This window comes from Somniosus microcephalus, unplaced genomic scaffold (genome assembly GCF_052327205.1).
Source record: "Somniosus microcephalus isolate GS21.2 unplaced genomic scaffold, FLI_Smic_1.0 unresolved_chr1, whole genome shotgun sequence".
Taxonomy (NCBI): Eukaryota; Metazoa; Chordata; class Chondrichthyes; order Squaliformes; family Somniosidae; genus Somniosus; species Somniosus microcephalus.
In genome coordinates this window covers 24,982,000-25,006,367 of record NW_028225179.1, presented here as the reverse complement: position 1 = coordinate 25,006,367, position 24,368 = coordinate 24,982,000, and positions in this window count along the sequence as shown.

The window sequence follows — 24,368 nt, the reverse complement described above, 5'->3', positions numbered from 1 at the left end:
AGTCACTCAGTAACCCCTCTCCCCCAGCGCCCTGCATTACTGTATGTATCTCTACTGATGTTGATCCCCTCTCATTCTTCTAAACTCCAATGAGTATAGGCTCAACCTTTCTTCATAAGACAACCCCTTCATCTCCGGAATCAACCTCGTGAACCTTCTCTTAAATAAGGAGACCAAAACTGTACGCAGTATTCCAGTTGTGTTCTCACCAATGCCCCGTACAGTTGTAACAGGACTTCCCTACTTTTATACTCCATTCCCTTTGCAATAAAGGCCAACACTCCATTTGCCTTCCTAATTACTTGCTGTTCCTGCATGCTAACTTTTTGTGTTTCATGTACGAGGACACCCAGATCCCTCTGTACCTCAGCATTTTGTAATCTCTCATTTTGCAGCAAATGTTGGTACAGGGTAAATCTCTCTCTACACTGTGCCATCAAATTCTCCCAAGTCAAGTACAGCACGAGTAAAGCTCCCGCTACCCAATCCCACCAAACACACCCAGGGCAGGTACAGCATAGACCTTCCCTTTTGTTTTTTCCTCCCATTCCCCCCTTTCCCTGCCTCTATATTTGCTTAAAAACTGTTCCATCTGTAACATTTTCCTGTTCTGATAAAAGGTCATCGACCTGAAACAGTAACTCTGTTTCTCTCTCCACAGATGCTGCCTGACCTGCTGAGCAATGTTCCCTGTAAGGTGCGTGGGTGCGCGGCAATCTGTAAGGTCCCGTGCACTGAAATTCATAGGCTGCGCAGTGAGCTGGAGCGGTGATGCAGTGATGTGGGAGCTTTACTCTGTATCTAACCCGTGTTGTTCCTACCCTGTGTGTTTTTGATGGGCTGGTTTAAAGAGAGCTTTACTCTATCGATTCTGTAGCAAGTCCGGGGATTCAGTGCATACACAGCGCAGACAGAAACATGGAACTTGCGGGGCCTCTACCAAGGCCTAAGTCGTGGTTACGGAGACCATGATTTCAGGGCCATTATCTTTGTTTGATGTAATCCTTCACTCCTGTGTATACAGACAGTGAGTCTCACGGCTTAAAATTCATTCAAATCTCAGTAAGAATACCCAGAACAGACTTTAATTGTCTTTTATTTGCTGCATTTTTCTAAGGTGAACCCAGATATCTGCAGACCAACATTCGTCCACATGTGAGCCCCTCCTCTCCATTTAAATCAAATCACGGTAACACTTTATTATTTAATCTACAATCACTGAGGTTCAGTATTGAAATATACCAGGAGATCCAGGCACGTTTTGATAAAGCAGATTTACAATGAGTTCAGTGGGGAAACAACAGCAATTCCTTTCGGCTCACTGGACTCACTGAAGGGAGTTTCTGTTCCACAGCAGCAGGTGTACAAACCAGAGTCCGACAGACCCCCTCACTATAACTGTGAACATTATTTCATAAATAATGTGAGGGAACTTTAAACACAATCCGTGCTGTTACTATGCTGGGAGTGTGTGATTCGACTGTGTGGAAATATCTTTAATCTGTATCTAAACAGTGATGTATCTGACCTGTGAGTGTTTCATGGGGCGGTGTAGAGGGAGCTTTACTCTGTATCTAACTGCTGCTGCAGCTACCCTAAGAGTGATTGATGGGACAGTGTAGAGAGAAATTTACTCTGCATCTAACCCATGCTGTACCTGCCCTGGGAGTGTGTGATGGGACAGTGTAGAGGGAGTTTTTACTCTGTATCTAACCCATGCTGTACCTGCCCTGTGACTGTTTGATGGGACAGTGTAGAGGGAGCTTTACTCTGTATCTAACCCGTGCTGGACCTGCCCTGGGAGTGTTTAATGGGACAGTGTAGAGGGAGCTTTACTCTGTATCTAACCCTGTGCTGTACCTGCCATGGGAGTGTTTGATGGGACAGTGTAGAGGGAGCTTTACTCTGTATCTAACCCGTGCTGTACCTGCCATGGGAGTGTTTGACGGGAAAGTGTAGAGGGAGCTTTACTCTGTATCTAACCCGTGCTGGACCTGCCCTGGGAGTGTTGAATTGGACAGTGTAGAGGGAGCTTTACTCTGTATCTAACCCGTGCTGTACCTGCCCTGGGAGTGTTTGATGGGACAGTGTAGAGGGAGCTTTACTCTGTATCTAACCCGTGCTGTACCTGCCATGGGAGTGTTTGACGGGAAAGTGTAGAGGGAGCTTTACTCTGTATCTAACCCGTGCTGGACCTGCCCTGGGAGTGTTGAATTGGACAGTGTAGAGGGAGCTTTACTCTGTATCTAACCCGTGCTGTACCTGCCCTGGGAGTGTTTGATGGGACAGTGTAGAGGGAGCTTTACTCTGTATCTAACCCGTGCTGGACCTGCCCTGGGAGTGTTGAATTGGACAGTGTAGAGGGAGCTTTACTCCCTATCTAACCGGTGCTGTGAAATCGCTGCCGCGAGTAGATGTCATTTAAACTGGCCGCCACAGATAGATATCTCTAAAAATGGCCAGGCAGATGGATAATTCTTAAAATAGCTGCCGTGGATGGATATCTCTTAAAATGGCCACCACTGTTCCCCATAACCCTTGACTCCCCTGTAGCTCAAGTTTCTGTCTATCTCAGCCTTGAAAGGCAGTTAAGAAGGCAAATGGTATGTTGGTCTTCATAGCGAGAGGATTCGAGTGCAGGAGCAGGAATGCCTTACTGCAGTTGTACAGGGCCTTGGTGAGACCACACCTTGAGTATTGTGTGCAATTTTAGTCGTCTTATCTGAGGAAGGATGTTCTTGCCATGGAGGGAGTGCAGCGAAGATTCACCAGACTGATACCTGGGATGGCAGGAATGACGCATGAGGAGAGATTGGTTCGATTGGGCTTATATTCGCTGGAGTTTAGAAGAATGAGAGGGGATCTCTTTGAAACTTATACAATTCTAACAGGACTGGACAGACTAGGTGCAGGAAGGATGTTCCCGATGGCGGGGGAGTCCAGAACCAGGGGTCACAGTCTAAGGATAAGGGGTAAGCCAATTAGGACAGAGATGAGGAGGAATTTCTTCACCCAGAGAGTGGTGAACTTGTGGAATTCTCTACCACAAAAGGCAGTTGAGGCCAATTCATTAAATATATTCAAGAAGGAGTTCGATATATTTCTTAAGGCTAAAGGGATCAAGGAATATGGGGAGAAGGCAGGGACAGGGTACTGAATTTGGATGATCAGCCATGATCTCATTAAATGGCGGAGCGGGCTCGAGGGGCCGAATGGCCTACTCCTGCTCCTATCTTCTATGTTTCTCTGAATATATTCACTGACTCAGCCTCCACAGCTCTCCGGGGTAGAAAATTCCAAAGATTCACGATCCTCTGAGAGAAGAAATTCCTCCTCATCTTCATCTTAAATGGGCGACCCCTTATCCTGAAACTATGCCCCCTAGTTCTAGATTGACCCATGAGGGGAAAATAACTCTCAGCATCTACCGTGTCGAGCCCCCTCAGAATCTTGTATGTTTCAATAAGATCACCTCTCATTCTTCTAAACTCCTATGAGTATCGGCCCAACCTGCTCGACCTTTCCTCATAAGACAACCCTTTCAACTTGGGAATCAGCCTAGGGAACCTTCTCTGAACAGCCTCCAATGCAAGTATACCCCTCCTTAAATAAGGTGACCAAAACTGTATGCAGTACTCCTGGTGTGGTCTCGCCAACACCCTGTACAGTTGTAGCGAGACTTCCCTGTTAAGTCTGTGTGTTCCAGTTGTATTAAGGTTAATTACTGACACAGACTACAAGAATAAAGTTCAACAGGTCTTTACTAGTTGGAGGTCAGGACTATACTAAATACAATATCACTACACAGTACTTATATACCGGTGGTCACCACCAGTATTACGTATACAGCAGCCAGAGAAAGTAGTACATCTCTTAAGGTGGAACAGGCTTAAGTTCTCTTAAGGTGGAACAGGTTACATACACCACAATCCTCCCTTTTTAGCTTAACAGCCATATCCCCATTTAACATAACATAATAACAAATATACATATATAACTTCAGGTATAAACAGTTCAAAGGTTCAGTCTCTCAGGAGGCCTTCTAATTTGGTTTGGATAACGCCTTTCAGTGGTCTCTGATTCTTGTTGCTGAGGTGACTCTGCTTGTTGGTTCCCTATGTATTGGACGTCATCATCAGGTACAGTCCCTGCCGAGGTAGATGCTTCAGGTTCATTAACGTCTTCCACAGTTGTCTCTGTCGCAACCATGGGTTCGACCCTTGCTCTTGATTCTACCAGTTGATCCGCATGACGCCTTATCACATTGTTACCAATATCTACTGTGTACATCAGAGGTCCTTGTCTGGCCCGAATTGTTCCGGACTGCCATTTTTCGTTTCCATAGCCCCTTGCCAACACTGGTTGTCCTACGTCGAAACTTCGAGTGGACTTGTTATTAATATGCCGGAACTGTTTGTTTTCCACTTCCCTCCGCACATTTGGTTTTAACAAGTCCAACCTGGACCGCAACCTCCTGTTATAAAACATCATGGCAGGACTTTGGTTAGTCACCGCATGAGCGGCGTTTCGATATGCCATTAGGAAATTGTCCACCTTGTGTTGTAACGGAATCTGATCATCGTTCATGGCCTTTATTGCCTTTTTGAATGTTTGGACAAATCTCTCGGCCAACCCGTTTGTCGCCGGATGATATGGGGCAGAGGTATAATGTTTCACCCCATTCTTCTTTAAGAATTTTTGGAATTCTTCCGACACGAACTGTGGTCCGTTGTCCGAACATATCTGTTCTAGCAATCCGTTCCTTGCGAATATTGTTCTTAACACCGCAATTGTCTTTTCTGAAGTAGTGGTATTCATCTTGATCACTTCTGGCCATTTGGAATGTGCGTCCACCGCAATTAGGAACATGGAGTCCATGAATGGACCAGCAAAGTCAATATGTACGCGTTGCCATGGGGCTGAAGGCCATTCCCATGGGTGTAGCGGTGTGATCGGAGGTGCATTTTGCACTTTTTGGCACCCAGCGCAGCTTTTTGTCAACTCCTCTATCTGTTGGTCAATGCCCGGCCACCATACATAAGCCCTAGCAAGACTTTTCATCTTAACTCCCCCCAGATGACCTTCATGCAGTTCCTTTAGAACTCTTTCCCGTAACTTGGGAGGAATAATCACTCTTGTCCCGTACATCAAAGTACCATGGCAGACGGACAGCTGGTCTCGCCTTGCCGAGAATGCCGGTAACAGAGGATCACCATGTGTTGGCCATCCTTTCACTGTCACCTCGTAAACTCGGGACAGTGTCGGGTCGTTCCTGGTTTCTCTTTCAATACTTGCATTGGTGACTGGTAAACAGATGATGGTCGAATGAAATAACTCAACAGGGTCAACTTTCGTCGTCTCTTCTGCTTCAGGTAGTGGCAGGCGCGACAGCCCATCAGCATTGTCATGCTGCTTTGTACCTTTGAATTCTATTTGATATTGATGTGCTCCTAGGAAAAGGGACCATCTCTGGAGTCGCTGTGTTGTCATCACCGAAACACCCTTCTTAGGGTTAAAAATGGATACCAACGGCTGATGGTCTGTCAGAAGTGTGAATTTTTGGCCCTGCAGGTAATGATTAAACTTCTTCACTCCCCATACAAGGCTGAGAGCCTCCCTATCGATCTGCGCATAGTTGCGCTCAGCGGAGGTCAATGATCTGGATGCAAACGCGACTGGCCTTTCCGTGCCATTTGGCAACTTGTGTGAGAGTACTGCCCCAATACCATATGGAGAAGCATCACAAGCCAACCGAATAGGCAGTGTCGGGTTGAAGTGAGCCAACACTTCCTCTAAGGTGATCAATTCTTTGCTTTTGCGAAATGCCTTCTTACAGTTTTCGCTCCATTCCCATGGTACCCCCTTCTGTAAAAGAGCGTTCAGCGGGTGCAGTACCGTGGATAGATTCGGTAGAAACTTATGGTAATAGTTAATCAATCCCAGAAACGACCTCAACTGAGAGACATTATCCGGAGCGGGAGCCTTTACAACTGCCTTTATCTTGTCAGGAGACTTATGAAGCCCCTCCCGGTCAATGACATGACCACAGTATGAGATCCGCTTCTGAAAGAACTCACATTTCTGCTGATTAACTCTAAGTCCATACTCTTTCAGTCTGTTGAGCACCAGTTCCAAGTTTGCGAGGTGTTCTTCACCACCATCACCTGTAATCAGAATATCGTCCAGGTAACATTGTGTGCCTGGAATTCCCTGTAATACCTGCTCCATGGCCCTCTGCCAAATTGCCGGAGCCGATGCCACTCCAAAAACCAGCCTATTATACCGGTACAAACCTCTATGCGTGTTGATCGTGAGGTACTGGCGTGACTCTTCAACCTCCATCTGCAAGTACGCCTGCGCCAGGTCTATCTTGGTGAAGTGTTTCCCGCCAGACAACGAAGCAAAAATATCCTCAATCCGCGGAAGCGGATACTGCACCGTGTGAAGCACCGGATTAACGGTGATCTTGAAATCTCCACAGATGCAAACCTTCCCTGGTTCTCCTGGCTTGTTGCTCGAAGGACGTTTCATAACGGGAACAATGGGCGTAGCCCACTCACTCCAATCTACCTTAGACAGTACACCTGAACGTTCTAGCGCTTCCAGTTCCGCTTCTACAGTAGGTCGTATTGCATAGGGTACCGGTCTGGCTTTGAAAAATTTTGGTTGTGCATGTTCATCAATCTTGATGTTTGCCGTAATTCCTTTCAGTGTTCCCAGTCCTTGCTGGAACACCTCTTTAGCATCATCCAATATTTTGGACAATCGTTTAGGTTTGACATCTGTTTCCCCGGAATCTACCGTTAGTGCTTTTAAGGAGTGCCAGTCCATATTCATTTTCCTAATCCACTCCCGTCCCAGTAGTGGTGGACCTCCTTCAGGTAGCACATATAAGTCCATTACTTGGCTTTCTTCGCCCTTGTGGACCACTTTTACCTCTATCTTTCCGATGGGGTACACTCTTTGCCCCGTGTATGTTTTCAATATAATCTCCGTATCCCGTAGGGGAATATGTTGGAATAACCTTTTGTAATCTTTCTTATTCATGACCGTCAATGCCGATCCAGTGTCCAATTCCATCTTTACTTGGACTCCTGCTATCTGAAGAGTGACCCAAATTGTCTGGAGATCTGCATCCTTACCAACGTTGTGTACTCTTAAGCTACCCAGTTCATTACTGCTAGCGTCTGAATCTGACTTCTGTTCGTTCGAACTGGTCTTTGTCACTTTGTGCACCTTTATGTATTTTCCTTGCGGTGACTTTTTGTTGCTGGTCTTCTTTCCTGACCGGCATACTTTAGCTATGTGGCCAAGCCTGCCACACGTTCTGCATTCTTGGTTTTTAAACCAACACTGGTTCTGATCGTGTGTTGTCTTGCCACAACGATAACATTTTACAGTACTCAAACCCAATTTATTTGTACTGAGTTCCAGTGACCGTAGCTGCATTACTGCCGTGCCTCTCGCTGCGGCTTCGTGTGCTGCTGCCACAGTGACCGCTTTCTCAAGCGTCAGCTCATTCTCCTCGAGCAGTCGCTTTTGTGTATCTTCTTTTAATAATCCACACACAAATTTATCTCTTAGCGCCTCTGTCAGTCCCGTTCCAAACTGACAATACTTTGCTAGCTTACGCAATTCCATTAAATATTCAGCATTGCTTTCATCCTTCAGCTGCCTTCTGCTGTAAAATTTAAATCGTTCCGCTAGCATCAGCGGCGTGGGGTTTAGATGATTTTTCAGGACAGTAACAATCTCCTCGAACGTCTTATCCGCCGGTTCATCTGGTGATAAAAGGTGTTTCAATTGCCCATATGTCTTTGCACCCATTAAGTTCAATAAAGTTAGTGCTTTCTCTGCATCTGGGATTTTATTTGCTTTACAATAATTTTGTATGCGTTCTACATACATGGCCCAATCCTCAATGTCGCTATCAAAGGTATCAATGTTCCCATGTTTAGGCATCGTTGCAATTTATTTTATCCCAAGATGGTGGCTTCCCGCTCTTGTCTTCCTCCTCCGCCTACAAAATGGCGGTTTTCCCGCGCTTGGCGGTCTTCACCCACTGGCTGCAATGGCATTTGGCGTGCCGCTGCTGCTCCCCTTTCCCAGCGGTTAGTAACTCCCCCGACGCTGTCTCCGCTTCACCGCGGCTCCCTCGGGCATTCGCGCTTCCCCGATGTCGCGCCTCGCAGCCCTTCTTGCAGCCCGGTTATTAGCACCGGCTGCGTTCGCCTTCACCACGGCTCTCGCGCCTTCAGTCGCCCCAGATGCTGCGCCTTTTTGGCCCGAAAGCGGCCCGGCCCTTATCACCAGCCGCGATCGATGTCCCCGCGCTGCGCCTTTCGGCCCGAATGCGGCCCGGCCCTTATCTCCGGTCGCGATCGATCTCACCGCCCTTATTCCTCCATCTTCCTCCCCCCGTCTGTACAGCCAACGCGGCTGACTTTCTGCTCGCGTCGCTGACCGGCTTACCCGCCACCGAGGTAGAAAGAAGATAGCTGACTGCCGCTGATGGAGGCTTCGAGTTCAGGATGTCTTCTGCACTCCGGGTTCTCGATGCCTGCCGCGCGACGTGTCTTCCAGCAGGGTGATGAGGGTGGATGCCTCTCTTCGACGCCCGTTCTGTGGACGAAGCCGCCGTGGATATAAACTGCCACAGGGTAAGAATCGGACTCGTCGCCACTGTTAAGTCTGTGTGTTCCAGTTGTATTAAGGTTAATTACTGACACAGACTACAAGAATAAAGTTCAACAGGTCTTTACTAGTTGGAGGTCAGGACTATACTAAATACAATATCACTACACAGTACTTATATACCGGTGGTCACCACCGGTATTACGTATACAGCAGCCAGAGAAAGTAGTACATCTCTTAAGGTGGAACAGGCTTAGAAGTATGGGGCCTGCTCAATCACCATAGCTACACTAAATGGGAAAAACACACAATAGAAGCCCTACATGCAGAATTTTGCCGAAGCATCCTTCGCATCCAAAGGAAAACACCAACAAATGCATGCAGAGCCGAACTAGGCAGATACCCACTGATAATAAACATCCAAAAACGAGCACTAAACTTCCTAAATCACCTCAAATCTAGCTCCCCAGACACCCTTCATTTTAAAGCCTTCCAGACCCAAGAGCTAAACCCAGAAAAGAGTCCCCTGAGTCAGCTGCTACTGAAACTAAGTACTCCTACTCAGCCAGACCCTGACCAGTCCCAGACCAACACTGCCGTCCAAACACCAATCCGAGTGAACCAAATCATTAAACAAAGCAAAGAAACCTACCTGGAACATTGGAACAAAATAACCAAAAGCCAAAGCAGATTAGAATGTTACCGGGCCCTAAAAAGAGAATATAAACTGGCAGACTATCTCTCGACCATCAGAGACACAAAACAGAGACAGACCCTCACCAGGTACAGACTAAGCGACCACCAACTGGCAATTGAAAAAGGAAGATACAAGAAATCCTGGCAGCCTAGAGAGAATAGAATATGCGATCAATGTCTGGCCGGCGAGATTGAGACAGAGATGCATTTCCTCCTAAAATGCGAAAAATTCAACACATCAAGAAACATATTATTTGACAAGCTCAGCCAAACAACCCCAGATTTCAAGGAATTGGATGACCTGTCAAAATTAAGATTAGTCCTGGGAGAAGGAGACAGACTATACCTTGGTGCCAAATATGTAACAACATGTCACAACCTGAGGACTGTTTAAAATTAATACTGAATGTACCCAATGATGTACAAAGACTGTTTAAATTAATACTGTTTAAAGTAATATTGTATGTACCCAACGAAGGTCAAAATTGTTTGACACCTACAGAATGTTGGAAAACTGTACTTTTTGTTATGTAAGCTTTGGCAATATGGTTACCTGTAAACTTTCATGCCAATAAAGCATTTGAATTGGATTGGAATTGGCTTAAGTTCTCATAAGGTGGAACAGGTTACATACACCACATTCCCTACTTTTATACTCCATCCCCTAGCAATAAAGGCCAACATTCCATTTGCCTTCCTAATTACTTGCTAACTTTTTGTGTTTCATGTACGAGGACACCCAGATCCTTCTGTAGTCTCTCCATTTAAATAATATTTTGCTTTTCTATTCTTCCTCCCAAAGTGGATAACCCCACATTTCCCCACATTATACTCCATTTGCCAAATTCCTGCCCACTCACTTAACCTATCTATACCCCTTTGCAGACTTTGTGTCCTCCTCACAACTTGCTTTCCCACCTATCTTTGTATCGTCAGCAAATTTGGCTACAGCACACTCGGTCCCTTCATCCAAGTCATTAATGTAGATTGTAAATAGTTGAGGCCCCAGCACTGATCCCTGTGGTACCCCACTAGTTACAGTTTGCCAATAGAAAGTTGCAGCACGGAAGGAGGCCATTTCGTCCCATCGTGTCCGTGCCGGCCAACAAAGAGCAATCCAGCCTAATCCCACGTCCCAGCTCTTGGTCCATAGTCCTGCAGGTTACGGCACTTCAAGCGCACATCCAAGTACTTTTTAAATGTGGTGAGAGTTTCTGCCTCTCCCACCCTTTCAGGCAGTGAGTTCCAGACCCCCACCACCCTCTGGGTGAAGAAATTTCCCCTCAAATCCCTTCTAAACCCTCCACCAGTTACTTTAAATCTGTGCCCCCTGGTTTTTGACCCCTCTGCTAAGGGAAATAGGTCCTTTCTATCCACTTTATCTAGGCCCCTCATAATTTTATACACCTCAGTAAGGTCTCCCCTCAGACTCCTCTGTTCCAAGGAAAACAGACCCAGCCTATCAAATCTTTCCTCATAGCTAAGATTCTCTACACCCGGGAACATCCTTGTACATCTTCTCTGTACCCTCTCTAGTGCAATCACATCTTCCTGTTAGCTGCACACATTAAGGGCTATTCAACTATGGGAGGCACATCAGGCAAGCACATGGCTGCATTCATTAAGGGCCCACTCCTGCCCTGGGAGTGTTTGACGGGACAGTGTAGAGGGAGCTTTACTCTGTATCTAACCCGTGCTGTATCTGCCCTGGGAGTGTCTGATGGGACAGTGTAGAGGGAGCTTTACTCTGTATCTAACCCGTGCTGTACCTGCCGTGGGAGTGTTTGATGGGACAGGGTAGAGGGAGCTTTACTCAGTATCTAACCCTGTGCTGTACCTGCCCTGGGAGTGTTTGATGGGACAGTGTAGAGGGAGCTTTACTCTGTATCTAACCCGTGCTGTATCTGCCCCGGGAGTGTCTGATGGGACAGTGTAGAGGGAGCTTTCCAACCATGGGTTAATTGAGTGTTAATGGAAACAAGAGTTATGTAATGATTGTTAAAAATTGCAGGAAGCTACTTTAGAAGAAACCACTCTTCGTTTATTGAGAAAGACACAGAAAAATACTCCGATAATATACAATTCGATTTGGTTTGAATGTTTGAAATAGCAGATTAAAAATTGTGAGTACAATGAAGTTTGCTTCCCGCTATTAATTACGAAGTACCTAAAATAATTCAACACTCCTCGTGATAAGAGCAGGGATTAATATTGTGGAGAATGTTTGAGGGAAAAACATCAGAAGCGAAATTGGTAAATTATAAATCTTTACATCAACATATGAGTGAACATTTCCAAGTCAGTCTGACTTGTCTTTCTTCCTGGACAGCAAAACCAATGTTTATTTCTGTTAAGTCATAGCTTTTCCTGCTTTTTGTTTATACTTCAGTGACACAAATTGTGTGTATATTTGTAAATTGTAAAATAACAAAAATAAATCAAATTTCTGTGACATTTTTATGTCTTAAACGATTCAAGTTGTGGCTCGGAATCTGTACTCTTTTTTTCTCTTCCTTTCTTCTGTCTCCTCCTCTTCCTCCTCCAGTTCTCATTTTTTCTTTCTTTCTTACCTTCTTCATTTTCTTTCTTTCTTTCTTTCCTTCTTCTTTTTTGTTCTTTCTTTCTTCTTTTTCTTTCTTTCTTTCTTTCCTCCTTTTTCTTTCTTTCTTTCTTTCTTTCCTTCTTCCTTTTCTTTCTTTCTTTCCTTCTTCTTTTTCTTTCTTTCTTTCTTTCCTTCTTCTTTTTCTTTCTTTCTTTCTTTCCTTCTTTTTCTTTCTTTCTTTCTTTCCTTCTTCTTTTTCTTTCTTTCTTTCCTTCTTCCTTTTCTTTCTTTCTTTCTTTCCTCCTTTTTCTTTCTTTCTTTCCTTCTTCCTTTTCTTTCTTTCTTTCCTTCTTTTTCTTTCTTTCTTTCTTTCCTTCTTCTTTTTCTTTCTTTCTTTCTTTCCTTCTTCTTTTTCTTTCTTTCTTTCCTTCTTCTTTTTCTTTCTTTCTTTCTTTCCTTCTTTCTTTCCTTCTTCTTTTTCTTTCTTTCTTTCTTTCCTTCTTCCTTTTCTTTCTTTCTTTCTTTCCTTCTTCTTTTTCTTTCTTTCTTTCCTTCCTTCTTTTTCTTTCTTTCTTTCTTTCCTTCTTCTTTTTCTTTCTTTCTTTCTTTCTTTCCTTCTTTTTCTTTCTTTCTTTCCTCCTTTTTCTTTCTTTCTTTCTTTCCTTCTTCTTTTTCTTTCTTTCTTTCTTTCTTTCTTTCTTTCCTTCTTCTTTTTCTTTCTTTCTTGCTTTCCTTCCTTCTTCTTTTTCTTTCTTTCTTTCTTTCCTCCTTCTTTTTCTTTCTTTCTTTCTTTCCTTCTTCCTTTTCTTTCTTTCTTTCTTTATTTCCTTCTTCTTTTTCTTTCTTTCTTTCCTTCTGTCCTTCTTCTTTTTCTTTCTTTCTTTCCTTCTTCTTTTTCTTTCTTTCTTTCCTTCTTCTTTTTCTTTCTTTCTTTCCTTCTGTCCTTCTTCTTTTTCTTTCTTTCTTTCTTTCCTTCTTCTTTTTCTTTCTTTCTTTCTTTCCTTCTTCTTTTTCTTTCTTTCTTTCTTTCCTTCTTCTTTTTCTTTCTTTCTTTCTTTCCTTCTTCTTTTTCTTTCTTTCTTTCCTTCTTTTTCTTTCTTTCTTTCCTTCTTCTTTTTCTTTCTTTCTTTCCTTCTTTTTCTTTCTTTCTTTCCTCCTTTTTCTTTCTTTCTTTCTTTCCTTCTTTTTCTTTCCTTCTTCTTTTTCTTTCTTTCTTTCTTTCCTTCTTCTTTTTCTTTCTTTCTTTCCTTCTTCTTTTTCTTTCTTTCTTGCTTTCCTTCCTTCTTCTTTTTCTTTCTTTCTTTCTTTCCTCCTTTTTCTTTCTTTCTTTCTTTCTTTCTTTCTTTCCTTCTTCCTTTTCTTTCTTTCTTTCTTTCTTTCCTTCTTCTTTTTCTTTCTTTCTTTCCTTCTGTCCTTCTTCTTTTTCTTTCTTTCTTTCCTTCTTCTTTTTCTTTCTTTCTTTCCTTCTTCTTTTTCTTTCTTTCTTTCCTTCTGTCCTTCTTCTTTTTCTTTCTTTCTTTCCTTCTTCTTTTTCTTTCTTTCTTTCTTTCCTTCTTTTCCTTTCTTTGTTTCTTTCCTTCTTCTTTTTCTTTCTTTCTTTCTTTCCTTCTTTTTTTTCTTTCTTTCTTTCCTTCTTCTTTTTCTTTCTTTCTTTCTTTCTTTCCTCCTTTTTCTTTCTTTCTTTCCTTCTTCTTTTTCTTTCTTTCTTTCTTTCTTTCCTTCTTCTTTTTCTTTCTTTCTTTCTTTCCTTCTTCTTTTTCTTTCTTTCTTTCTTTCCTTCTTCTCTTTCTTTCTTTCCTTCTTCTTTCTTTTTCTTTCTTTCTTTCCTTCTTCTTTTTCTTTCTTTCTTTCTTCTTTTTCTTTCTTTCCTTCCTCTTTTTCTTTCTTTCCTTCCTCTTTTTCTTTCTTTCCTTCTTTCTTTCTTTCTTTTTTTCTTTCCTTCTTCTTTTTCTTTCTTTCCTTCTTCTTTTTCTTTCTTTCTTTCCTTCTTCTTTTTCTTTCTTTCTTTCCTTCTTCTTTTTCTTTCTTTCTTTCCTTCTTCTTTTTCTTTCTTTCTTTCCTTCTTCTTTTTCTTTCTTTCTTTCCTTCTTCTTTTTCTTTCTTTCTTTCCTTCTTCTTTTTCTTTCTTTCCTTCTTCTTTTTCTTTCTTTCTTTCTTTCCTTCTTCTTTTTCTTTCTTTCTTTCTTTCCTTCCTTCTTCTTTTTCTTTCTTTCTTTCTTTCCTTCTTCTTTTTCTTTTTTCTTTCCTTCTTCTTTTTCTTTCTTTCTTTCCTTCCTTCTTCTTTTTCTTTCTTTCTTTCTTTCCTCCTTTTGCTTTCTTTCTTTCTTTCCTTCTTCCTTTTCTTTCTTTCTTTCCTTCTTCTTTTTCTTTCTTTCTTTCCTTCTTCTTTTTCTTTCTTTCTTTCCTTCTTCTTTTTCTTTCTTTCTTTCCTTCTTCTTTTTCTTTCTTTCTTTCCTTCTTCTTTTTCTTTCTTTCTTTCCTTCTTCTTTTTCTTTCTTGCTTTCCTTCTTCTTTTTCTTTCTTTCTTTCCTTCTTCTTTTTCTTTCTTTCCTTCTTCTTTTTCTTTCTTTCTTTCTTTCCTTCTTCTTTTTCTTTCTTTCTTTCTTTCCTTCCTTCTTCTTTTTCTTTCTTTCTTTCTTTCCTTCTTCTTTTTCTTTTTTCTTTCCTTCTTCTTTTTCTTTCTTTCTTTCCTTCCTTCTTCTTTTTCTTTCTTTCCTCCGTTTGCTTTCTTTCTTTCTTTCCTTCTTCCTTTTCTTTCTTTCTTTCCTTCTTTTTCTTTCTTTCTTTCCTTCTTCTTTTTCTTTCTTTCTTTCCTTCTGTCCTTCTTCTTTTTCTTTCTTTCTTTCCTTCTTCTTTTTCTTTCTTTCTTTCTTTCCTTCTTTTCCTTTCTTTGTTTCTTTCCTTCTTCTTTTTCTTTCTTTCTTTCTTTCCTTCTTTTTTTTCTTTCTTTCTTTCCTTCTTCTTTTTCTTTCTTTCTTTCTTTCTTTCCTCCTTTTTCTTTCTTTCTTTCCTTCTTCTTTTTCTTTCTTTCTTTCTTTCTTTCCTTCTTCTTTTTCTTTCTTTCTTTCTTTCCTTCTTCTTTTTCTTTCTTTCTTTCTTTCCTTCTTCTCTTTCTTTCTTTCCTTCTTCTTTCTTTTTCTTTCTTTCTTTCCTTCTTCTTTTTCTTTCTTTCTTTCTTCTTTTTCTTTCTTTCCTTCCTCTTTTTCTTTCTTTCCTTCCTCTTTTTCTTTCTTTCCTTCTTTCTTTCTTTCTTTTTTTCTTTCCTTCTTCTTTTTCTTTCTTTCCTTCTTCTTTTTCTTTCTTTCTTTCCTTCTTCTTTTTCTTTCTTTCTTTCCTTCTTCTTTTTCTTTCTTTCTTTCCTTCTTCTTTTTCTTTCTTTCTTTCCTTCTTCTTTTTCTTTCTTTCTTTCCTTCTTCTTTTTCTTTCTTTCTTTCCTTCTTCTTTTTCTTTCTTTCCTTCTTCTTTTTCTTTCTTTCTTTCTTTCCTTCTTCTTTTTCTTTCTTTCTTTCTTTCCTTCCTTCTTCTTTTTCTTTCTTTCTTTCTTTCCTTCTTCTTTTTCTTTTTTCTTTCCTTCTTCTTTTTCTTTCTTTCTTTCCTTCCTTCTTCTTTTTCTTTCTTTCTTTCTTTCCTCCTTTTGCTTTCTTTCTTTCTTTCCTTCTTCCTTTTCTTTCTTTCTTTCCTTCTTCTTTTTCTTTCTTTCTTTCCTTCTTCTTTTTCTTTCTTTCTTTCCTTCTTCTTTTTCTTTCTTTCTTTCCTTCTTCTTTTTCTTTCTTTCTTTCCTTCTTCTTTTTCTTTCTTTCTTTCCTTCTTCTTTTTCTTTCTTTCTTTCCTTCTTCTTTTTCTTTCTTTCTTTCCTTCTTCTTTTTCTTTCTTTCCTTCTTCTTTTTCTTTCTTTCTTTCTTTCCTTCTTCTTTTTCTTTCTTTCTTTCTTTCCTTCCTTCTTCTTTTTCTTTCTTTCTTTCTTTCCTTCTTCTTTTGCTTTTTTCTTTCCTTCTTCTTTTTCTTTCTTTCTTTCCTTCCTTCTTCTTTTTCTTTCTTTCTTTCTTTCCTCCTTTTGCTTTCTTTCTTTCTTTCCTTCTTCCTTTTCTTTCTTTCTTTCCTTCTTTTTCTTTCTTTCTTTCCTTCTTCTTTTTCTTTCTTTCTTTCCTTCTTCTTTTTCTTTCTTTCTTTCCTTCTTCTTTTTCTTTCTTTCTTTCCTTCTTCTTTTTCTTTCTTTCTTTCCTTCTTCTTTTTCTTTCTTTCCTTCTTTTTCTTTCTTTCTTTCTTTCCTCCTTTTTCTTTCTTTCTTTCTTTCCTTCTTCTTTTTCTTTCTTTCCTTCTTTTTCTTTCTTTCTTTCTTTCCTTCTTCTTTTTCTTTCTTTCTTTCCTTCTTCTTTTTCTTTCTTTCTTTCCTTCTTCTTTTTCTTTCTTTCTTTCTTTCCTTCTTCTTTTTCTTTCTTTCTTTCTTTCCTTCTTCTTTTTCTTTCTTTCTTTGCTCCTTTTTCTTTCTTTCTTTCTTTCCTTCTTCCTTTTCTTTCTCTTTCTTTCCTTCTTCTTTTTCTTTCTTTCTTTCTTTCCTTCTTCTTTTTCTTTTTCTTTCTTTCTTTCCTTCTTCTTTTTCTTTCTTTCTTTCCTCCTTTTTCTTTCTTTCTTTCTTACCTTCTTCTTTTTCTTTCTTTCTTTCTTTCTTTCCTTCTTCTTTTTCTTTCTTTCCTTCTTCTTTTTCTTTCTTTCCTTCTTCTTTTTCTTTCTTTCTTTCCTTCTTCTTTTTCTTTCTTTCTTTCCTTCTTTCTTTCCTTCTTCTTTTTCTTTCTTTCTTTCCTTCTTCTTTTTCTTTCTTTCTTTCCTTCTTCTTTTTCTTTCTTTCTTTCCTTCTTTTTCTTTCTTTCTTTCTTCTTTTTCTTTCTTTCTTTCCTTCCATCTTCTTTTTCTTTCTTTCTTTCTTTCCTCCTTCTTTTTCTTTCTTTCTTTCTTTCCTTCTTCCTTTTCTTTCTTTCTTTCTTTCCTTCTTTTTCTTTCTTTCTTTCTTTCCTTCTTTTTCTTTCTTTCCTTCTTCTTTTTCTTTTTCTTTCCTTCTTTCTTTCCTCCTTTTTCTTTCTTTCTTTCTTTCCTTCTTCTTTTTCTTTCTTTCCTTCTTCTTTTTCTTTCTTTCTTTCTTTCTTTCCTTCTTCTTTTTCTTTCTTTCTTTCTTTCCTTCTTCTTTTTCTTTCTTTCTTTCTTTCCTTCTTCTTTTTCTTTCTTTCTTTCTTCTTTTCTTTCTTTCGTTCTTTCCTTCTTTTTCTTTCTTTCTTTCTTTCCTTTTTCTTTCTTTCTTTCTTTCCTTTTTCTTTCTTTCTTTCCTTCTTCTTTTTCTTTCTTTCTTTCCTTCTTCTTTTTCTTTCCTTCTTTTTCTTTCCTTCTTTTTCTTTCTTTATTTCTTTCTTTCTTTCTTTCTTTCTTTCTTTCTTTCTTTCCTTCTTCTTTTTCTTTCTTTCTTTCTTTCCTTCTTTTTCTTTCCTTCTTCCTTTTCTTTCTTTCTTTCTTTCCTTCTTCTTTTTCTTTCTTTCTTTCTTTCTTTCCTTCTTTTTCTTTCTTTCTTTCTTTCTTTCTTCTTTTTCGTTCTTTCCTTCCTCTTTTTCTTTCTTCTTTTTCTTTCTTTCTTTCTTTTTTTCTTTCCTTCTTTTTCTTTCTTTCTTTCCTTCTACTTTTTCTTTCTTTCCTTCTTTTTCTTTCTTTCCTTCTTTTTCTTTCTTTCTTTCCTTCTTCTTTTTCTTTCTTTCTTTCCTTCTTCTTTTTCTTTCTTTCTTTCCTTCTTTTTCTTTCTTTCTTTCTTCTTTTTCTTTCTTTCCTTCCTCTTTTTCTTTCTTTCCTTCCTCTTTGTCTTTCTTTCCTTCTTTCTTTCTTTCTTTTTTTCTTTCCTTCTTCTTTTTCTTTCTTTCCTTCTTCTTTTTCTTTCTTTCTTTCCTTCTTCTTTTTCTTTCTTTCTTTCCTTCTTTTTCTTTCTTTCTTTCCTTCTTCTTTTTCTTTCTTTCTTTCCTTCTTCTTTTTCTTTCTTTCTTTCCTTTTTCTTTCTTTCTTTCCTTCTTCTTTTTCTTTCTTTCTTTCCTTCTTCTTTTTCTTTCTTTCTTTCTTTCTTTCCTTCTTCTTTTTCTTTCTTTCTTTCTTTCTTTCCTTCCTTCTTTTTCTTTCTTTCTTTCCTTCTTCTTTTTCTTTCTTTCTTTCCTTCCTTCTTCTTTTTCTTTCTTTCTTTCTTTCCTCCTTTTGCTTTCTTTCTTTCCTTCTTCCTTTTCTTTCTTTCTTTCTTTCCTTCTTCTTTTTCTTTCTTTCTTTCCTTCTTCTTTTTCTTTCTTTCTTTCCTTCTTCTTTTTCTTTCTTTCTTTCCTTCTTCTTTTTCTTTCTTTCTTTCCTTCTTTTTCTTTCTTTCTTTCCTTCTTTTTCTTTCTTTCTTTCCTTCCTTCTTCTTTTTCTTTCTTTCTTTCTTTCCTTCTTCTTTTTCTTTCTTTCCTTCTTCTTTTTCTTTCTTTCTTTCTTTCTTCTTCTTTCTTTCTTTCCTTCTTCTTTTTCTTTCTTTCTTTCCTTCTTCTTTTTCTTTCTTTCTTTCTTTCCTTCTTCTTTTTCTTTCTTTCCTTCCTTCCTTCTTTCTTTCTTTCTTTCTTTCTTTCTTTCCTTCTTGTCTCCTCCTCCTGTTCTCTTTTTTCTTTCTTTCTGTCCTCTTCTGTCCTCTTCTGTCCACTTCTGTCCACTTCTGTCCTCTTCTGTCCACTTCTGTCCACTTCTGTCCTCTTCTGTCCACTTCTGTCCACTTCTGTCCACTTCTGTCCTCTTCTGTCCACTTCTGTCCACTTCTGTCCTCTTCTGTCCACTTCTGTCCTCTTCTGTCCACTTCTGTCCACTTCTGTCCTCTTCTGTCCACTTCTCTCCACTTCTGTCCACTTCTGTCCACTTCTGTCCACTTCTGTCCTCTTCTGTCCACTTCTGTCCACTTCTGTCCTCTTCTGTCCACTTCTGTCCACTTCTGTCCTCTTCTGTCCACTTCTGTCCTCTTCTGTCCACTTCTGTCCACTTCTGTCCTCTTCTGTCCACTTCTGTCCTCTTCTGCCCTCTTCTGTCCACTTCTGTCCTCTTCTGTCCACTTCTGTCCTCTTCTGTCCACTTCTGTCCACTTCTGTCCTCTTCTGTCCACTTCTGTCCTCTTCTGTCCTCTTCTGTCCACTTCTGTCCTCTTCTGTCCACTTCTGTCCTCTTCTGTCCACTTCTGTCCACTTCTGTCCTCTTCTGTCCCCTTCTGTCCCCTTCTGTCCACTTCTGTCCACTTCTGTCCTCTTCTATCCTCTTTCTCGTTTTCTTTTTATTCCTCTTCTTCCTCCTCCTCCTCACCCGAGGCGGGTCTGTGAGGAGCCACTTGGTCCCGAGGAATCTGCAAGCCATGATGCTGTGCCATGTTGTGAAGTACACAGCAAACCACGATGATTCTGGAGACCCTGGCTGCTGAGTACTGTAGGGCTCCACCTGATCTATCCAGGCATCTGAAGTGCATCTTCAGCAATCCGATGGTTTGCTCAATAATGCATCTGGTGGAAGTGTGGCTGGAGTTGTAGCGCTCCTCAGCTTCGTTGGTTGGTCTCCTCAACGGCATCATTAGCCACGTCCTCAGGGGCTAGCCCTTGTCTCCAAGTAGCCATCCCTGAAGTTCGTCTGGCGGCCTGAATAGCGGAGGCACAGTAGACTGGCGCAGTATGAGGGAGTCATGGCAGCTGCCGGGGTACTTGGCACAAACATGCAAAATCTCCTTCTTTTGGTCACACACCAGCTGAACGTTAAGGGAGTGGAAGCCCTTGCGGTTGACAAAAACTCCTGGATTGTGATGGGGTGCCCTAAGGGCCACATGTGTGCAGTCAATGATGCCCTGCACCCTTGAAAAGTCTGGTTTGACTCAGCGCTCGCACAGGTACTTCTGGCTTCAGGCCAGAGCTTTGCAGTTGGATTTAACTTTCAGTGCCATAGCCTTGAGTCGCCACATATAATGGGGGCTGCAATGGGTGGAAACGTTGGCTTACTGCATTGCATTCAAAGGGCTCAGAGACGCCGTGAGAGAGTGCCAGTCATGGCCAGATGGAGAAGGGCCAACAGGCATCAGCACAGGAGGCCTTACCCACCCAGGGTATACCGCCAGCAGTTCTCATATCTGAACATGTCTGAGGAGCACTGTGTTCGGAGGCTGCAATTCAGAAGGGAGGTGGTCACTGAGATCTGCCACTTGCTTCGCAGAGATCTGCAGCCACAGCTGAGGAGTAGGATGTCTCTGTCGGTGGCAGTGAAGGTGACAGTGGCTCTCAACTTCTATGCCACCGGCTCCTTCCAATCCGCTACTGGGGACATTGCCAACATCTCCCAGTTCGCAGTACATTGCTGCATCTGCCAGGTGACCAATGCCCTTTTCAGAAGGAGACGTCAGTACATCTCCTTCCCCATGACCCTGGACAAGCAGCAAGAGCGTGCAATGGGATTTGGAGGAATAGCGGGCTTCCCCATGGCCCAGGGCACCATTGACTGCACGCATGTGGCTTTGCGGGCACCTCTACAGAATGCCGAGGATTACCGCAACCGGAAGGGCTACCATTCATTCAACGTCCAGTTGGTGTATGACCACAGGCAGCTCATACTAGCTGTCAATGCCCGCTTTCCAGGCAGCAGCCACGATGCCTTCATCCTGCGCCAGACTTCTGTGACAGACATTTTCGAAGCCCAGGCTCACCCATGAGGATGGCTTCTCGGGGACAAAGGCTATCCTTTGTGCACCTGGCTGATGACCCCGCTCCGTGCTCCCAGCACCCCTGCTGAAGAGCGATAATGACAGCCATCAAGCTACCAGGAACATCATTGAGCACACAATCGGCGTGCTCAAGCAACGGTTCCACTGTCTGGATCGTTCCGGAGGAGCCCTACAGTACTCGCCTGAGCGAGTCTCCCATTTCGTTGTAGTGTGCTGCATGCTGCACAATCTGGCTATCCTCAGGACTCAGCCACTGCCAGCAGACATTGGAGGACCACCAGAGGAGGAGGAGGATGAGGAGCACCAAGCTGGGAGGGAGGCACAAAGTGCAAGGGCTGTCCGTTGGCAGCTTATTGCAACTCAGTTCTAGGCCCCCTCTCAGGGAATGGCTTGTGCCAATGAAAGAACATGAATGGAGCCGCTCCGCAAGCCCTCAGCCAGTCAAGGCAACAAATAGTTCAAACTGCAAACATGGACAATGTGATTAAATAAAACTTTTTACTGTGCAAACTCTGTGCCCTTCCCGCATGACAAACTAATTCAGATAAACCCCCCAAAAAACAAACAGTCAGAGACATAGCTGGCTCTCACAACCTTCAGAAAATGAAAAAAACAGTTAAACAAAAATGACCATGATCTTCGGCCTTCATACAAAAAACAAACACTACAGTCTCAGCCTTCATAAAAAACAAACACAACAGCCTCGGCCTTCATAAAAAACAAACACAACAGTCTCGGCCTTCATAAAAAACAAACCTTCTCGGCCTTCATATATAAAAAAAACCTTCTCGGCCTTCATATATTAAAAAAAGCCTTCTCGGCCTTCATATATAAAAAAAACATTTGGCCACACCTTCTACTTTTTCCCCGGCGAGGGTGACCCACCTCGCTTCCGCGAGTGGCCCTTTCCCGCCCTGCAGCTCCTCCTCAATGGGACCCCAGTGGCTGCGGCAAGGCTGGGGAAGGCTGCTGAGAGTCAGATAGTGAGACGGCAGATGCCCTTGGGGGACGGCCTGGACCAGCTCTGGGCCTGGAGGGCCCGGCTGCTGACTGCTCCAACTCTGCTTGGGTGGCAGTAGTTTGTCCTACGGGTGGTGGCAGCTGCAGTGGAGGAGTGACAGTGCTGGCTGCAGGAATGCTGCCAACCTGACAGCACAGGCATTCCCTGGTCGGCTGATACACTGGCACTCGCACGGGCCAGCACTGCAGCATGCGCAGCAATCTGCTGAAGCACAGACTGCTGGGCTGCTGCGGCGCGGCGAGGGTCCTGGCGATGCCTGGCCGATCCAGCAAGGGTGGCAGCAGTTAGTGCCCTTGTGGCCCTGATCTGTGTCTGCATCAGACCAGCCAGTGAATGCATGACTGAGCACTTGGCTGGAAGCCGCCTGTGCTGCCGCGAAGTCCTGCAGACTCCTTGCCTTTGCTGCACTGAATTCTTGCAGACTCCTGGCCTGTGCTGCCCCAAATTCCTGAGCACTCCTTGCCAGTGACTTTATGGAGTCAGGCATCCTTGCCACTGCAGCCATGAGCTCAGTGTGCCTGTGCTCAGCCTGGGCGCCCATTTCGCCAAGGAGCCACACCACCTCTGCGCTCACCGTAGCAGGACTGGAGACCGCACTCATCCTCCGGGGAGAAGGCCGACGAGCTTCCCCACCCCTCCCGCATTGCTGCAGCCCGCTGGGCCCCGGAGCTTCACTCTCCTCAGACCCTTCCCCCCCTGCTCCCCTCCAGGGAAGACGTGTCCCCATCATGGCCATGGGCTGCCTCGGCTGAGGGTGGCACTGATGGGCTTCCTCTTCCTCCTCCTCGAATTCAGAATCACTGACAGTGGCAGCTTGAGGGCCCGCCTCCTCACCTGGTGATTCAGCATCTGAAAGCAGGGAGGCACAAGAGTTGCTTTAGAGTGAGGAGAGGGCGGCAGCGAGGGAGGCATGAGTGCTGCTATGCACTGCATTGGTTCGATAGTAGCAAAGGATGCTGGTGTGAGGCACAAGTGGAAAGAGAGAGGTCAAAAAGGTGATGACCTTACCATTGCTGTGCAGAACAGGGTCAGCATCTCCACTGGCGACGGGGCCAATCAGCCGGCCTGCCATAATGCGCTCCACATGCTGCTCCAGGTCGCTGAGCTCTTTGAGGTCAGGATGGCCTCTTCCGGTCCGTCGCTGCTGCCTGCGATTGTGGACCAGCTTGCCCTGCAAGAGAAAGGACGGCCTCTAAGTACAGTGTCAAGCCCTGATCTTGCCTGCACTGCCTCCCATGGTGGAATAGCCCTGACAGTGTCAAGCCCTCATCTTGCCTGCACTGACTCCCATGGTGGAATAGCCCTGACAGTGTCAAGCCCTGATCTTGCCTGCACTGCCTCCCATGGTGTAATAGCCCTGACAGTGTCAAGCCCTCATCTTGCCTGCACTGCCTCCCATGGTGGAATAGCCCTGACAGTGTCAAGCCCTGATCTCGCCTGCACTGCCTCCCATGGTGGAATAGCCCTGACAGTGTCAAGCCCTGATCTTGCCTGCACTGCCTCCCATGGTGGAATAGCCCCGACAGTGTGTAATGTGCTGAATGTGCAAGTGATTTTCATGAGAGTCCCATAGCTGTTGGATGAGGGCTGGGCATTGGGGCTTTCAGGTCCCTTTGGCCATAAAGTGAGGTGCACATGCAGGGATGAGGAGGATACTGGAAACGGTACTCACCCTGACAACCAGAGTGAGGTCGTTGAACTTTTTCTGGATTGCACAGGAGCCCTGGCAACCATGCTGTTGGAGGTCACCCTGTTTGCCACCTCCCTCCCGGCTTTTCTATACTCGCTGGGCAGCGGCCTCCTGCCACTATCAGGGAAGAGGACAAGTCGCCTGTGCTCCACTGCGCCAACCAGTAGCCTCAGGGCACCCTCGCTGAAGTGCTGCGCTCGCTCCCTAGCCTTCTCCATAGTCGTGGACGTTGAAATGTTGAAGCAGCTATGTTCAGGGCTTGATTCAGGGCTGCAGTGTGCAGGGCGTGGCAGCCAAACAAGTCCACCCTCCCCCTTTAAGAGCTGACCGGCGCCAGCGTGTCTGCCTTCAATCAGCAACTCGCCGCACCTGCGCTGCGCCCGCCCTTGGTGGTAGCGCCTCGGCACGCCAGCTTAGCGCCTTATGATAGTCGTGCATCGCCTGCTTTAGCGCAGCAGCAACCTCTTGGGGCGATGCAACTGAATATCGGCGAAGGTGGCGCTAAGTTGCGCCGGGCGCTAAATTTAGCGAACGCCCGGCTGTAACGCCCCAAACGTGGCTATACTGAATTTCTAGGCCTATATTTCTAGAATTGTCTCAGAGTAATTCTGTATAGAACCCACAAATTCTGTACATTCTTTTGTAAGGAGTTGCAGAATTCTGGGGGGTATTCCGGACCCTCATAATATCTGGAAGGTTACAGTCTAGTTCAACTTATTAAAAGTACTATCCGGAGGATGGTAACATCTTTAGGTGGTCCTTTCCTTTAGGGAGAGATAGCCTGAACCTTTAGACCCATTTAAGCATCTTATGGAATTCGGCTATCTCTAACTTAAGTTGCGGGTGAACATCTGGGGAATACGCCTGATCTGGAATAGCCCAAAAGGGCTAGGACTGTAATTATCCCTTCAAGCTATGCCTCCTGGGTGGCGCAGGAAAGTGCCAAGGGCCTGCGGTTCACAGCTCAGGGAATATGTTTGCGCTTACGGCAGTAGAAGTGCAGGGAACCGGGTTACAGAGAGGCATAGAGGTCCTAGGGAAAGCCGTAATAAAG